Source organism: Palaemon carinicauda, chromosome 3, assembly GCF_036898095.1.
Source record: "Palaemon carinicauda isolate YSFRI2023 chromosome 3, ASM3689809v2, whole genome shotgun sequence".
NCBI classification, from domain to species: domain Eukaryota; kingdom Metazoa; phylum Arthropoda; class Malacostraca; order Decapoda; family Palaemonidae; genus Palaemon; species Palaemon carinicauda.
In genome coordinates this window covers 75,773,251-75,786,360 of record NC_090727.1, presented here as the reverse complement: position 1 = coordinate 75,786,360, position 13,110 = coordinate 75,773,251, and the positions used below count along the sequence as shown (strand labels likewise).

General features: G+C 35.6%; 1 protein-coding gene across 2 annotated transcripts in view; it reads left to right on the top strand.

Moving 5' to 3' along the window:
- LOC137638343 (serine/threonine-protein kinase Nek7-like) overlaps positions 1 to 13,110 on the top strand; it is a 116,613-nt gene that overhangs the window by 72,061 nt on the left and 31,442 nt on the right. The window contains exon 1 of one of the 2 annotated variants that reach the window (XM_068370388.1): positions 8,473 to 8,607. The exons of the other annotated variant lie outside the window; for it this stretch is intronic. The gene's annotated coding sequence lies outside the window, so the exon portion shown is untranslated. Of the gene's footprint in view, positions 1 to 8,472; positions 8,608 to 13,110 lie in introns of those variants that run through there. 2 annotated transcript variants of the gene reach the window in all.

Here is a 13,110-nt window from a genome sequence, read left to right as displayed (position 1 = left end):
ATTTATATATATATAAATATATATATATATATTTATATATGTATAAATATATATATAATATATATATATATATATATATATATATATAAATATATTTATATATATATATATATATAAATATATTTATATATATATATATATATATATTTATATATATATTTATATATATATATCTATATATATATATATATATATATATATATATATATATATATTGTATATGTGTGTGCAAAACAGCTTTTAGGAAAAATACATGTGCGCGCGCGCGCGTGTGTGTGTGTGTATAGCCGCTGCAAGGCTATACCCCATGTGTAACTTGTCATATTTATTAAGCCTTTCAAGTAAATTGCGCATTGGAGATTTCATTAACTCCCTTCACTACATCGACTTATTAGATTTCTACTTTTAATCCATTCTTGGATCCTTCCCTACCTTTTACAGTCCAACCTCTTTGAACATTGTCTTCTTAGCACATCAGAGTGATTCCCCCCCCCCCCCCCATTTTCTCTCAATGCTGAATGGGCCCAGTGCCGGAACATGGGACTTAAATGCCCGTATTATAGCTTTCACAATACAAAATATCAACCACTACAAACTACCTGGAGTGAATACAAAATATCAACCATCAAAAATGACCGGGAGTGGAGCAGTACAGCTGGAAAGAGGGATTCTTGGTACGCCTCGCTCCGAGGAAGTACAAACTGTCATACCCTTAATGAGTGTTGAATTCCTGTATGTAGCCCTGCCCGCCTATGATGCCATCTCTCCTTACGCTACCTGGTTGGTTACTCGCCGTGTAAATATGTGACAGGGCCACCTCCCCAGAACGTGGTGTGCCTGGAATTCGTGTCCGACTGTACACCTTTGTTTACGAAACTCTTAATTCTACAACTGATTTTGTTCAAATGTCACCTTGAGAGAAGTAAATGCCAATTTGAAGTCATTAAATCGAACATGGAATGACAAACTGAATGACGTAGGGAATACCTTGGCATTGAATATTAAGCTAAGCTGAAGACTTAGGCAATGAATGTATTAGGGCATACCTTAGCATATTTGGGCAATGAATTACATAGGAATTCAATGTCAGTACATAACATAGCCCTATTTTGGCAATAGATGACATAGGATTACGTGAGCAGTTGATATTCAGAGGTATTATCCGATAGTAAATGTAATGGTGAATATGGGGGGGGTGGGGTAAATATCACATGGAATACCTTGAAATAAGTTTAAAATGTCTTTAATATCAACCAGAAAGTATAAACATCTACAGGGTAAAATGCCCATCAAATTGAGAAATATATCCAGTGATAGATTTGTGACGCGTTAGAACTTTTAAAAGTTCAAACTTGCAGCAAATGATTTTATGTTGAACAGGCTGACATAAATCTGGTTTGATGCTACTGTTTTTAAAGCATTTTATTTTAATTGTTCTTTATTTCTCAAAGTTTGATGGTGTCACATGATTGGCATTAACCTATTAGATTTTCCTCTTGTACAAACTAATCTCTCTCTCTCTCTCTCTCTCTCTCTCTCTCTCTCTCTCTCTCTCTCTCTTCTGTGAATCATTTCTGTAAATCTAAGAGATTCTGTGTGTCGATTCTTATCAATGATTTGAATAACAAACTACATTGTAATAAGAAATGAGACGTTATTATTCTGCTTTACTGACATTTCAGAAATGGTCAATAAGTCTCTTAGCTACTCAAGCCAGCACACACAAACTATACACGTGCTCTGAATAACAGCACTCACACACATTATATATATATATATAATATATATATATGTATATATATATATATATATATATATATATATATATTTATATATATATATATATATATATATATATATATATATATATATATATGTATATGTGTGTGTGTTTGTGTGTGTTTATTTTTTTTTGTATGTGTGTGGGTGTTTTCTTTTCTGAGTGGGGATACCTCAACGTAGTGAAGGAGTTTGTGTACCTCCATGATCAGCAAAGCTGTACTAGTCAGGGCCACCAATGCTAGATTGGTTTGCTGTGAACGATCAGACGAAAATCTCTCACCATCACCAAGCCGCAGTGGTCAGCGTGTTGATGAAAATGGCCAAACTGAGGCCTTTGTCCTGCAGTGGACTACAAACGTCTGCAATTGTTGTTTGTGTATATATGTGTGTGTATTGTATACAAGTGTGTGTATGATAGAACAAAACGCTCTTAAGATTGGGTTTGTGCTCCTGCGCATACTACCCTTAAACAGATCAATAGATATTAATGTCACCAGATACTTGATCGTATCGCGTATGACTCACCGTTTCTAAAATTGGTTGCTGTCATTGTATTAATTTCATCATATGCCAAAACCTCCCAGTAAATTTATTTCATGTAAAGGCATAGGAATCATTTTGATAGCTATCAGACATACCACCCATTTTATAATAATGCTTCCTTTGCATGAGACCTGGCTTCGTCTTACATGTCTGTTCATTGATATCATATTAAGGGCCATACGTCTGTAAAATTAAGCTAAGTTCATAGATATCAAATTAAGTATCATACATATTTAAAATTTACCTATAATATAATTTATGTAAATTTTAAATACATAAGACCCTTAATTTGATATCTATGAACAGACATGTAAGATGAAGCCAAGTCTCGTGCAAAGGAATGAATGCAATTAACTCTACGGAGTAATACAACCTGTTTTGACTACAATGCGAATATTGCAAGACACATGGTAGCACATTGTGTACGAATATTATGCCTAGTTTTACTACTTTTAAATGTCGCTAAGTCCGAGTTTCATACAGGAAAAATTGAGGAGTCATTTCAACATTATTTCCAGGTACCAAAGCAAGTTGCTTTCAGCTGTATAATCAGTATTGCGGTTTAATAGTACTGTATATAAACACTCAATTATTCATATCTGATGCTACCTCTACAATTTTTATGTCAACTACTGTATATACGTCATTCAGGCACTGTTTGTTCTGACATAGACAAAAAGCATGACTAATACAGTGGTAACGTGTTCACCTAGCATTTGCATGGCAGCAGATCGATCCCAGACCGGGAGCGTGAGTTTAAGCTGTTTGCTGGGTAGACCACTGCTGTGGTTGGACACTGCAGGGGGGTGGGTTGAGCTTGCGCGGCTGACGTTCTGTCAAGCATCTATACACCTTTGACCTTCCAAAGCTTACCCTCACGTTCCCACGAAGATTACCTCTGAGGTTTTTTTTTTTTTAAAGGTTATTTTTGTATAATCTCCGTTCGTCCATTGGTGAAATAACTCATGGTAATCGGTACGTCATAAGCATTAATATCTTCTTTGATTACTCCACCAGATGTCACTATCTGAACGCTAGTAATTACCTCCGCCAACGAAGTTGGAAGGAGGTTATGTTTTCTCACCCGTTTGCTTGTTTGTTTGTGAACAGCTTCATTGCCACAATTTTAGTCGTAGAGTAGTGAAACTTGCAGTGATTGACTGCTATGTAGAAAGCTGGGTTTTATAATATTTGGAAGGTCAAAGGTCACGGTCAAGGTCAAACAAAATGTACAATTCACGTAATCAGCCATAGGTGTGGACATCGCTGTCACAGACTTCAAATTTGGTTCATATTTGAGTGTATGAAAATCCACTACAATTATTACATTTTAAGGTCAAGGTCGAGAAATAAGCTGCCGCAGCGGAGGTTTGCGCTCTACTAAGTACCCATCTATAGTCCATTTCTTTTAGCGATGCATATTTGCACCGACTCGCAGCGGTGCCCTTTTAGCTCGGAAAAGTTTCCGGATCGCTGATTGGTTGGACGAGATAATTCCAACCAATCAGCGATCACAAAACTTGTTGTTATTTAGCCATGAAAACGCAAAGTGAAGCACATGATAAATCGCTAAATTTATTGGAACTCCTACATTCTGTTGGGCCCAGCTCCTCGTGATAATGAACGTGGTTACGCTGTCATACAGGCAAATATTGAAGATGGATGTTTGTTCGATCAGTGAGAATGGAAATGGTCAGCCACTCGACAAGACTCGGTACATACGTGCGTCTTGGTGTACATTCATTTTGTGATATCATCGTATCTTGAAGTTTGCATTGGTCCATGCTTAAACTTGGGAACTTCAAGTTTTAGAATTTACCGGTGTATAAACTTGAGTTTTGTGTGCTTTTTTTGCACAGCCCCATGATTAAAATGAATCTTTTAACACACATCTATGCATGAACTTGAGTTTTTAGCATAGCCCTATACATAAATTTCAAGTTTTTAGCATAGCCTCATGCATAAACTTGAGTTTTTAGCATAGCCCCATATATGAAGTTGAGTTTTTAGCATAGCCCGTTATATGGACTAGAGTTTTTAGCATAGCCCCTCTTATGAAATTGAGTTTTTAGCAGAGCCCCATATAAGAACTTGAGTTTTTAGCATAGCCCCATATATGAACTTGAGTGTTTAGCATAGCCCCATATATGAAGTTGAGTTTTTAGCATAGCCCGTTATATGGACTAGAGTTTTTAGCATAGCCCCTCTTATGAAATTGAGTTTTTAGCAGAGCCCCATATAAGAACTTGAGTTTTTAGCATAGCCCCTCTTATGAAATTGAGTTTTTAGCAGAGCCCCATATAAGAACTTGAGTTTTTAGCATAGCCCCATATATGAACTTGAGTTTTTAGCATAGCCCCATATATAAACTTGAGGTTAAAGCATAGGCTAACTATGAACTTGAGTTTTTATCATAGCCCTATGCATGAACTTGAGTCTTCAACATAGCCCTAGAATTAATTAGAGTTTTTAGCATATTTTAAGCATGGACTTTAGTTTCAATCACTGCCCTGTGAAATGACTTTTTTTTAGCATAACCTTTTGCATTACCTTAAGTTTTTAGCATAGCTCTATACCTAAACTTGAGTTTTCAGCATGACCCTATCCATAAACTTTGAGTTTTAGTACAGCTCTGTGCATGAACTTTGAGTTTCAGTGTAACCCAGAGCATAAACGCAACTTTTTTAGCTAAACCATGTGCTTAAACTCTATCCATGAACTTTGAGTTTGTAGTACATCCACATGTACGAACTTGAGTTTTGGTATAGCGCTGTTCGTGAACTTTGAATTTTTAGTATAGCCCTTCCTTTGCATGAATTTGAGCTATTATTATTATTATTATTATTATTATTATTATTATTATTATTATTATTGTTGTTGTTGTTGTTACTACTACTAGCCAAACTGCAACCCTCGTTTGAAAAGCAAGATGCTATAAGCCCAAGGGCTCCAACAGAGAAAAATAACCCAGTGAGGAGAGGAAATGAGGAATTAAATAAATGAGGAGAACAAATTAACAATGAATCATTCTATTCCTGAACTTCAATTCTAGATATAGACAAAAGCAAAAACTTTGAGTTTTTACTATAGCCCTTTGCATGGACTCGAGTTTTCAGCCCGAAAACAAACTTGAGTTTAAGACATGTGATGCCAACCAATTTGCCTTTGACGGAGTACTGTTGACATCGCTACCACTTTCCGCGTCTCTTTTGGTCCCCGGCTAATGTATTGTTTCTGTCTTTTATTTTTTCTAAACTGTCCAACTTCTTTAACTCTGTCAGATTACTTCTCTGACCATCCTGACGAGTCTTGCAATGGGGCGCAAAGATTTTTGAAAATTAATAAATCAAATAATTAATTGTTAATGATGATAATTAACTTCATATTTCTCATGAATATTTATTATTTTAATATATCAAAGACTTATATTCTTGAAGTAAAAAGTATTAATCACATCCTCTTGTTGGTTAAAAATAATATATTTAATTTCCACAAATCAGTGACCACTATCTTCATCAGATTTGTAAATGAGCGAAACCTTCCTTCCAAAAAGAAAAAAAAAATAATAATAATATGGCCTTTTGATAACTCAGAATGAGTATGTTATAACACTGTGAATCAAGTATCTAACTTTTCGACAACTTCTATTTTAATGTTTTACTGTTCTTAAAATATTTTATTTTTCCTTGTTTCCTTTCCTAACTGGGCTATTTTCCTTTTTGGGCCCCCTTGGCTTATAGCATCCTGCTATTCCAACTAGCAAGTAATAATAACAACAACAACAACAACAACAACAACAACAACAACAACAACAACAATAATAATAATAATAATAATAACATACTCTTAGACTCGGCCCTCTTAGTGTGTGACACCTGTTGATTCTCATACACGTAATGTTGTTCCAAGTGTACTAACAAATCAAAGTCAGTCCCGGGGCGTTCAAGTTGTACTGGACAGCATTCCACCAGCTGACCTAATTTCCTATTGATTTTCGAAGGAACGCTGCCACCTTCCGTTGTTAACACGTACCCTTATTACAATTTGTGTAATTTTGGTTACAGATCAGAAAATTGAGATGTCATTATTCAAACTTCTCGTGAAACCTTGTGAGGAGAAATTGTCTCATTTTACGATTATTGACTCAACGTAAGTCAGGAGGCAGAGAAGTGTTTATTATTATTATTATTATTATTATTATTATTATTATTATTATTATTATTATTATTATTATTATTATTATTATCATCATTATCCAAGCTACAACCCTAGTTGGAAAAGCAAGATGCTATAAGCCAGGGGCTCCAACAGGGAAAAATAGCCCAGTGAGGAAAGGAAATAAGGAAATAAATAAATGAAGAGAATAAATTAACAATAAATCATTCTAAAATAAGTAACAACGTCAAAACAGACATGTCATATATAAACTATTAACAACATCAAAAACAAATATGTCATAAATAAACTATAAAAAGACTCATGTCCGCCTGGTCAACAAAAAAGCATTTGCTGCAACTTTGAACTTTTGAAGTTCTACTGATTCAACCACCCGATTAGGAAGATTAGGCAAAATGTTTTTATATACAGCAAAGGATTTCTGACTTTCCTTCTATGATAAGGCGCACAAAAATGAAAACATTAATTTGCCAACTTGAATAAGCTTGAAGGATTAGAGATAAGATCAATCATTTCACAATTGATTTGCTACATATTTCTTTTAGCATCCGCCATTCTTTGCCTGCCTTCTCGCATTGCTCCTACCATGAAAATGTTAAGGTCACGGAGGCAGTATAAACAGTTGCCTTATACCCTCTTTATACAATATATCAAACTAGCCATCTTCTGTCTACTTATACTTGCACGTGATTTCCTGTCGCTAATATTTTATTGATACTAAAAAAAAAAAAAAAGATTCAGCAGAACTGATATCTCTTGTATGGCAATTTCCTGACCCATAACACAGGAAATAAGTTCAATGTAAATAAAAAGGAAATTGTCAGTAATCCATTTAGTATTTTCTGTCAAACATACCATAGGCCTATTCAATATTTTCATGTAAGTAGGATTTTTTTAATCTTACATCCCCATCATGGTCATATTACGGTGCCAATTTCGAATTTCTACGTAAATGTCGAACATTTTCAAGATATTTAATTAAAAAAGTTTGTGGACAAAAACGCTATAATATCATATCATCCATGGAGTTAAATAATCATTATCATCATCACCAGTCGTAGTGTCGATGATTAAAACATCATTACTAGATAGTTATAGTAATAACAAATATTCTATTATTATTATTATTATTATTATTATTATTATTATTATTATTATTATTATTGGCAAGATAAAACTGGGCCGTTTGGTAAAACAACCTTGTCTTCTTCATTTTTTTAGTTCAAATTATATTCTATAATATTAGAGAGGTTCAGGAAAATTTTCATTTGATTTTCTGGCTTTATTTTTTTTTCAGAGAAAGAGGCAGCACTGCAAATTCTTTACAATTTTGAATTATTTTTGACAGCTTCCATCCAGTAAAACCCATTTCATCATTAAACCAGCCACTATGAATGTAGGACATTTAAGTGAGATGTTTTGTTCCTTTTACTTGTTTAGTAGTGTTTGTTGCAAGGATTAGAGTTATTTGCTAGCATGTTTATGTGATGATAACACAAACAGGGTACTTAAACTTGAGGTAGTACTGAAATGATGTTCCATAATTTAACATTATTTAGTTGGCTTATCCATTCTAGTGAATCGTGATTATAGCATTCAATGGAATTTGAACTCCTTAATAGACCTTGCGTTTTGTAATAAGTATTTACCTTTGATGATTATGATATTCATTTAAAATAGACGCCACTTGTCAAAATATCAAGGACCCCCTTTGATTGTTTACAAATGTTAATCGTCCGAAACACTGTGTTTGGAAACTTTCTAAATACATATTTATTTAACATAAAGTATTGATTATCGCATGTATATATTTTGTAATAAAACCAATTATACATGTCCTAGCTATAAAATCAATTCAAATTGAATTTTCAACTAATAAAACTTACGGTAAGTTGAATGATACGATGTCGAAGACTGAATTTTAGCAATCGAACGATTGCGAAATTGCGACCTTCTTGAACTGAGTCTGAACTCTGAAGTCTGAACATCGTGAAATGTAGTTAACTTCTCGTGATAGCAACAACGTCATGTTGGGAATTGATAGCTGGTGTGATACCCACGCTGTCATTGCATGTAGTAAGGGAAAGCTCAGGTGACATTTTGAAGGTAAAAATTATACCATTATATTAGATTAAAAGCAATTTAAAGTCAACGTGCACCTGCCATTATAAAATTGGACAGCCATTTATAGTTAGATTGTAGGTTAAATATATAATACTTTAATTTATAGCCAAATACGTGAACCATATATGTTTCCTACTCGCTACCTTGTGTTTTATGCATTTCTGACCTTGATTATTGGGGCAAACCACCCGTTCATGAGTTTTTAGACCCCCTTGTGTAAAGACAATCGTGGGGGACCCCAGTGGGAAACCGGGGATATATGGGTGGGGAAATGACATAAACGAGTGATTTGCAGCAATAAGCCCAAGATGACCAATTAGAAAAATATATGGTTCATGTAAGTGGCTGAAAACAGGCCAAAATGTGATTAACACTTTTGAGATTTGCATCAATTCCATCCCCTGAATGTAGATCTATGGTTGGTGAATCCCTTAATAGAGATTGAGCTAGAATTAGTGCATGGTGCAAATTATGGGGTATGAAGTTGAATCCTAACAAAACTCAAAGTATGATTGTAAGTAGGTCAAGGACGGTGGCTCCTCAACATCCGGATCTCAGTATTGATAATGTTTCTTTGAATATGTATGACTTTCAAAATTTTAGGTGTGATTCTCGACAGTAAATTTACTTTTGAGAAACATATAAGGTCTGTGTCTTCTTCAATTGCACAAAAAATAGGCTTATTGAGAAAGTCTTTCAAGATTTTCGGTGATCAATCTATTCTGAAGAAGTTCAATTCTTTCATTCTACCTTGTTTTGAGTATTGTTCTCCTGTCTGATCTTCAGCTGCTGATTCTCATCTTAATTTTTTGGACAGAAACTTACGGTCTATTAAATTTCTTATTCCTGATCTATATATTAATCTCTGGCACCGTCGTTCAATTAGTTCATTATGCATGTTGCATAAGATTTTTCATAACTCTGACCATCCTTTACATTCAGATCTCCCTGGACAATTCTATCCTGTTCGTAATACTAGGCAGGCAGTTAATTATAATAGCCAGGCCTTCTCCATCACGAGGCTCAATACTACGCAGTACTCTAGAAGTTTTATTCCAGCTGTTACCAAGTTGTGGAATGATCTTCCTAATCGGGTGGTTGAATCAGTAGAACTTCAAAAGTTCAAAGTTGGAGCAAATGCTCTTTTGTTGACCAGGCGGACATGAGTCTTTTAGTTTATTTATGACATACTGTATTTGTTTTCGATGTTGTTAATAGTTTATATATGACATGTCTGTTTTGACGTTGTTACTTATTTTAGAATGATTTATTGTTAATTTGTTCTCTTCATTTATTTATTTCCTTGTTTCCTTTCCTCACTGGGCTATTTTTCCCTGTTGGAGCCCCTGGGCTTGTAGCATCTTGCTTTTCCAACTAGGGTTGTAGCTTGGATAGTAATAATAATAATAATAAAAGGGTACAGAACCTAACAAACCCACCTAACCTAACCTATTAGTTCCCAGGTCACAGCTCCTAGCAGGGGGCAATCTCCCCGGACCCCCCTTCCCAGGTCACAAACCTTCCCAGGTCACAACTGCTACCTGGACTCACCTTTCCAGGTCACAAAACTAAAGTAAATCACAAATAAATCCTTACCTTATGATTGACACCGACTCTCTCTCTCTCTCTCTCTCTCTCTCTCTCTCTCTCTCTCTCTCTCTCTCTCTCTCTCTCTCTCTCTCTCTCTCTCTCTCTCTTTGTCTTTGCAATCTTTACAGGAGCTTTGCCGTAGAAATGTGCTGGCCTTCCTGAAAAATTAAGTCGGAATCGGACCCTTAAGGCATTATTTCGCTGTTATTTTTTAATTTCACATGAGAAACGATAGCTTTACACTAAACGCAGAGCATTTCCACTATCAATTCCAACATAAATGCAGTTACACTAAATTTTGAAATAGATTGATGTACTTCACCGGGAACTTAGTAGGAAGTACTTGTAAGCTGTTAATTAGTTTAAAAAAACCACCTGACAAATACATTATTGTAAATGCACAGAAAGCTCCCCAAACCATGGGAAAAAACGCATGCGCAATGGTCTCTTAGATGTAAACAATGGACTTTGAGTGAAAAACATACTTCACATTTTAATAGACCGATATGTAAGTTATTATGGCCCAGCCCCTATTAAACATAAAGAGAAAAAAAACAAACTAGCCAGCAATCGCCCATTTCTTATAGCGAATTCCAGTTTCGCTAGAAATTAGAGTACTTTATCATATGTTAAACGGCCGATTATTTGTTTTACTTTGAAATTTAAGTTGGAGCCTTTAATTTTTATTGATAAGTTAGATAACTTTGGGCATGCCTAGAGTACCTGGATGTATTTACTGACTGATTAACTGAGCTTTGCCTTATTAATTTAGTTCATGCAAGATGCTTGGGTTGCACGGCAGAGCAAAAACCATTATATTTCTAAATAATATTGTTGTATTTACGGTCTAAAGCTCCGGCGACACTGACGAGCTTTGCTTGACGAACTTTGTTTAAGGTGATGTCAGAAGCATAGAAGCAGCAAGCAAAGTTCGGTTCAAGTTTTTTGTATGCTTACCAAAGTAACGAGAGCTGTGCTCGTTGGTGGTTAAAGACTGGAGAGAGATCATTGCCTTACGTACTTTAGGCACAAAATTTTCTTCTTCCTCTTTTCCAGCACACAGCTATAACAATACAGTACACAATTTTTTTTTTTTTTTTTATGAACGAAGGTTTATTTTCTTGTTAACTGTATAACAATTACTCTTGCACTCCTGCTGATGTCACCAAGCTCTCGCTTCTCAACTGTCATCGTTTGGATGCATGCTTAAAGACGTTTACCAAACTTAATGCAATAAGAAGTGATGTTCGCTCGTGGGGATGGAGCATAACAGGTTTTTGGTTTATTTGCTGTTAAAATGAAGGTCAAATTCATTGAAAGCACATTATTTGCTCCAGGAAAAACTATTTTTTTCTCTTCAAAATTGTGTTCTGTCCGTAACTATAATTTTACTGATGTTTGTATCTCGAGCAAAATTCATACCCTTATGTTTTCAACAAACTATCTTGAGTTTTTGTGCAAACCTGTGTTTTATGCTTCCCCATTCCCTATCCTCTGAATTTTTTGGAATTAGATACATTGGAAACTGATTTTTATGAGTGAAGTAAGCTATACAGTCTGTACCACTAAAATGAGTGTGTTACATATGTCGGAAATATACATATGTAGTGTATGTGTCTAATCAGTAAAAATCTGGCAAATATATTTTTTAAGAATACCAAGAAATATCAAGAAAAATGTCAAATATGCAAACTAACCTAAACTTTCCTACCTTTACATTTTAATCTAGTACCTTTGGTCCTTACTTGACCAGTGGCTTTACTGTCTCCACTTTCGTCCTTTAGAATAGGGAAAGTCTTCAGTGGAGCTAGAACAGCCGTTGAAACGGTTATCAAGGTACAGTATGGTAATTAACAACAGGAGTGAACAGTATGGTAATTAACAACAGGAGTGAACTCTGACAAGTAGCCACGTTACCCACCTGTCAAAGATTCCTCACGTTTGCCTTCGGTTGTAACGTGCACAGACGAACTATTGCATCTTATCTAAGGCTGTTTAATCTTTATCTTACCGTTTAGTTTGAATTGGTAATATTGTATTGTACCTGCTTCAGTTTGTGGCTATATCAGCAATATACACATTATTTATGAGCGTAATTGTTTGCAATTACAGTACAGTATTCACTTTTTACCAAATATAGATTGTGGCATCCTGTCTAGCGAGTGTTTTCTTTTAGGTGTTGGAAGGTCAAGTCGTCTTCGGTGTTCTTCTGGTAAACCCATGAATTGCTGAAAATAATGTTTAGCCCTTTGCTCTCATCGTGTTTGCCATTCGCTCAATCTTCTGCATATACTTTACTCCTGGCATTAACTCTGGGAATGTGCTTCAGAAGCAGGGAGAGCTCTGCTCTACCTTTGGAAGTTTTTCAAGTGATATGGAGTAGGAGGGGATCACTGCACTCCATCATGTGCTGGGAGGTTTTTCTTGTAGACCACCAACAAATGAACTAAGGAAGGCTTGACAGAACAGGGCTGAGTTCTGGGTAATGAGTGTTCTTTGTGACCGGTATATGCTTGCTATAGTGTACTGTATACCTTTTCTGAACCACTGTCCCCTCCATCTCGTAGTTCGATAGCATTCTTGATCACAACTAGTTTGGCACTGGCAGTGTATTTCAGTCGTCTTCCTCGAGAGAATCTCGTTCCACACTGGCACCTCCAGAGATACCTTTGATGGTACATATTCGAAGGATCTCTGGTCAGCCTCCAGGGATCTCCCGAATCATCCTGTCCCAAGGAGACAGGAGGCATAGGCTAATTTTCCTGGGATGTAGATGAGGAAGACCTCGCCAAGAAAGTCCCTTCCAATTCTGTACCTTTGGACATGCAACTGCTCTCAGATGTGCTGAATAAGGGATGGGGCATGCACCTGGTCACCTTAGGTTTGTGGTCTGTG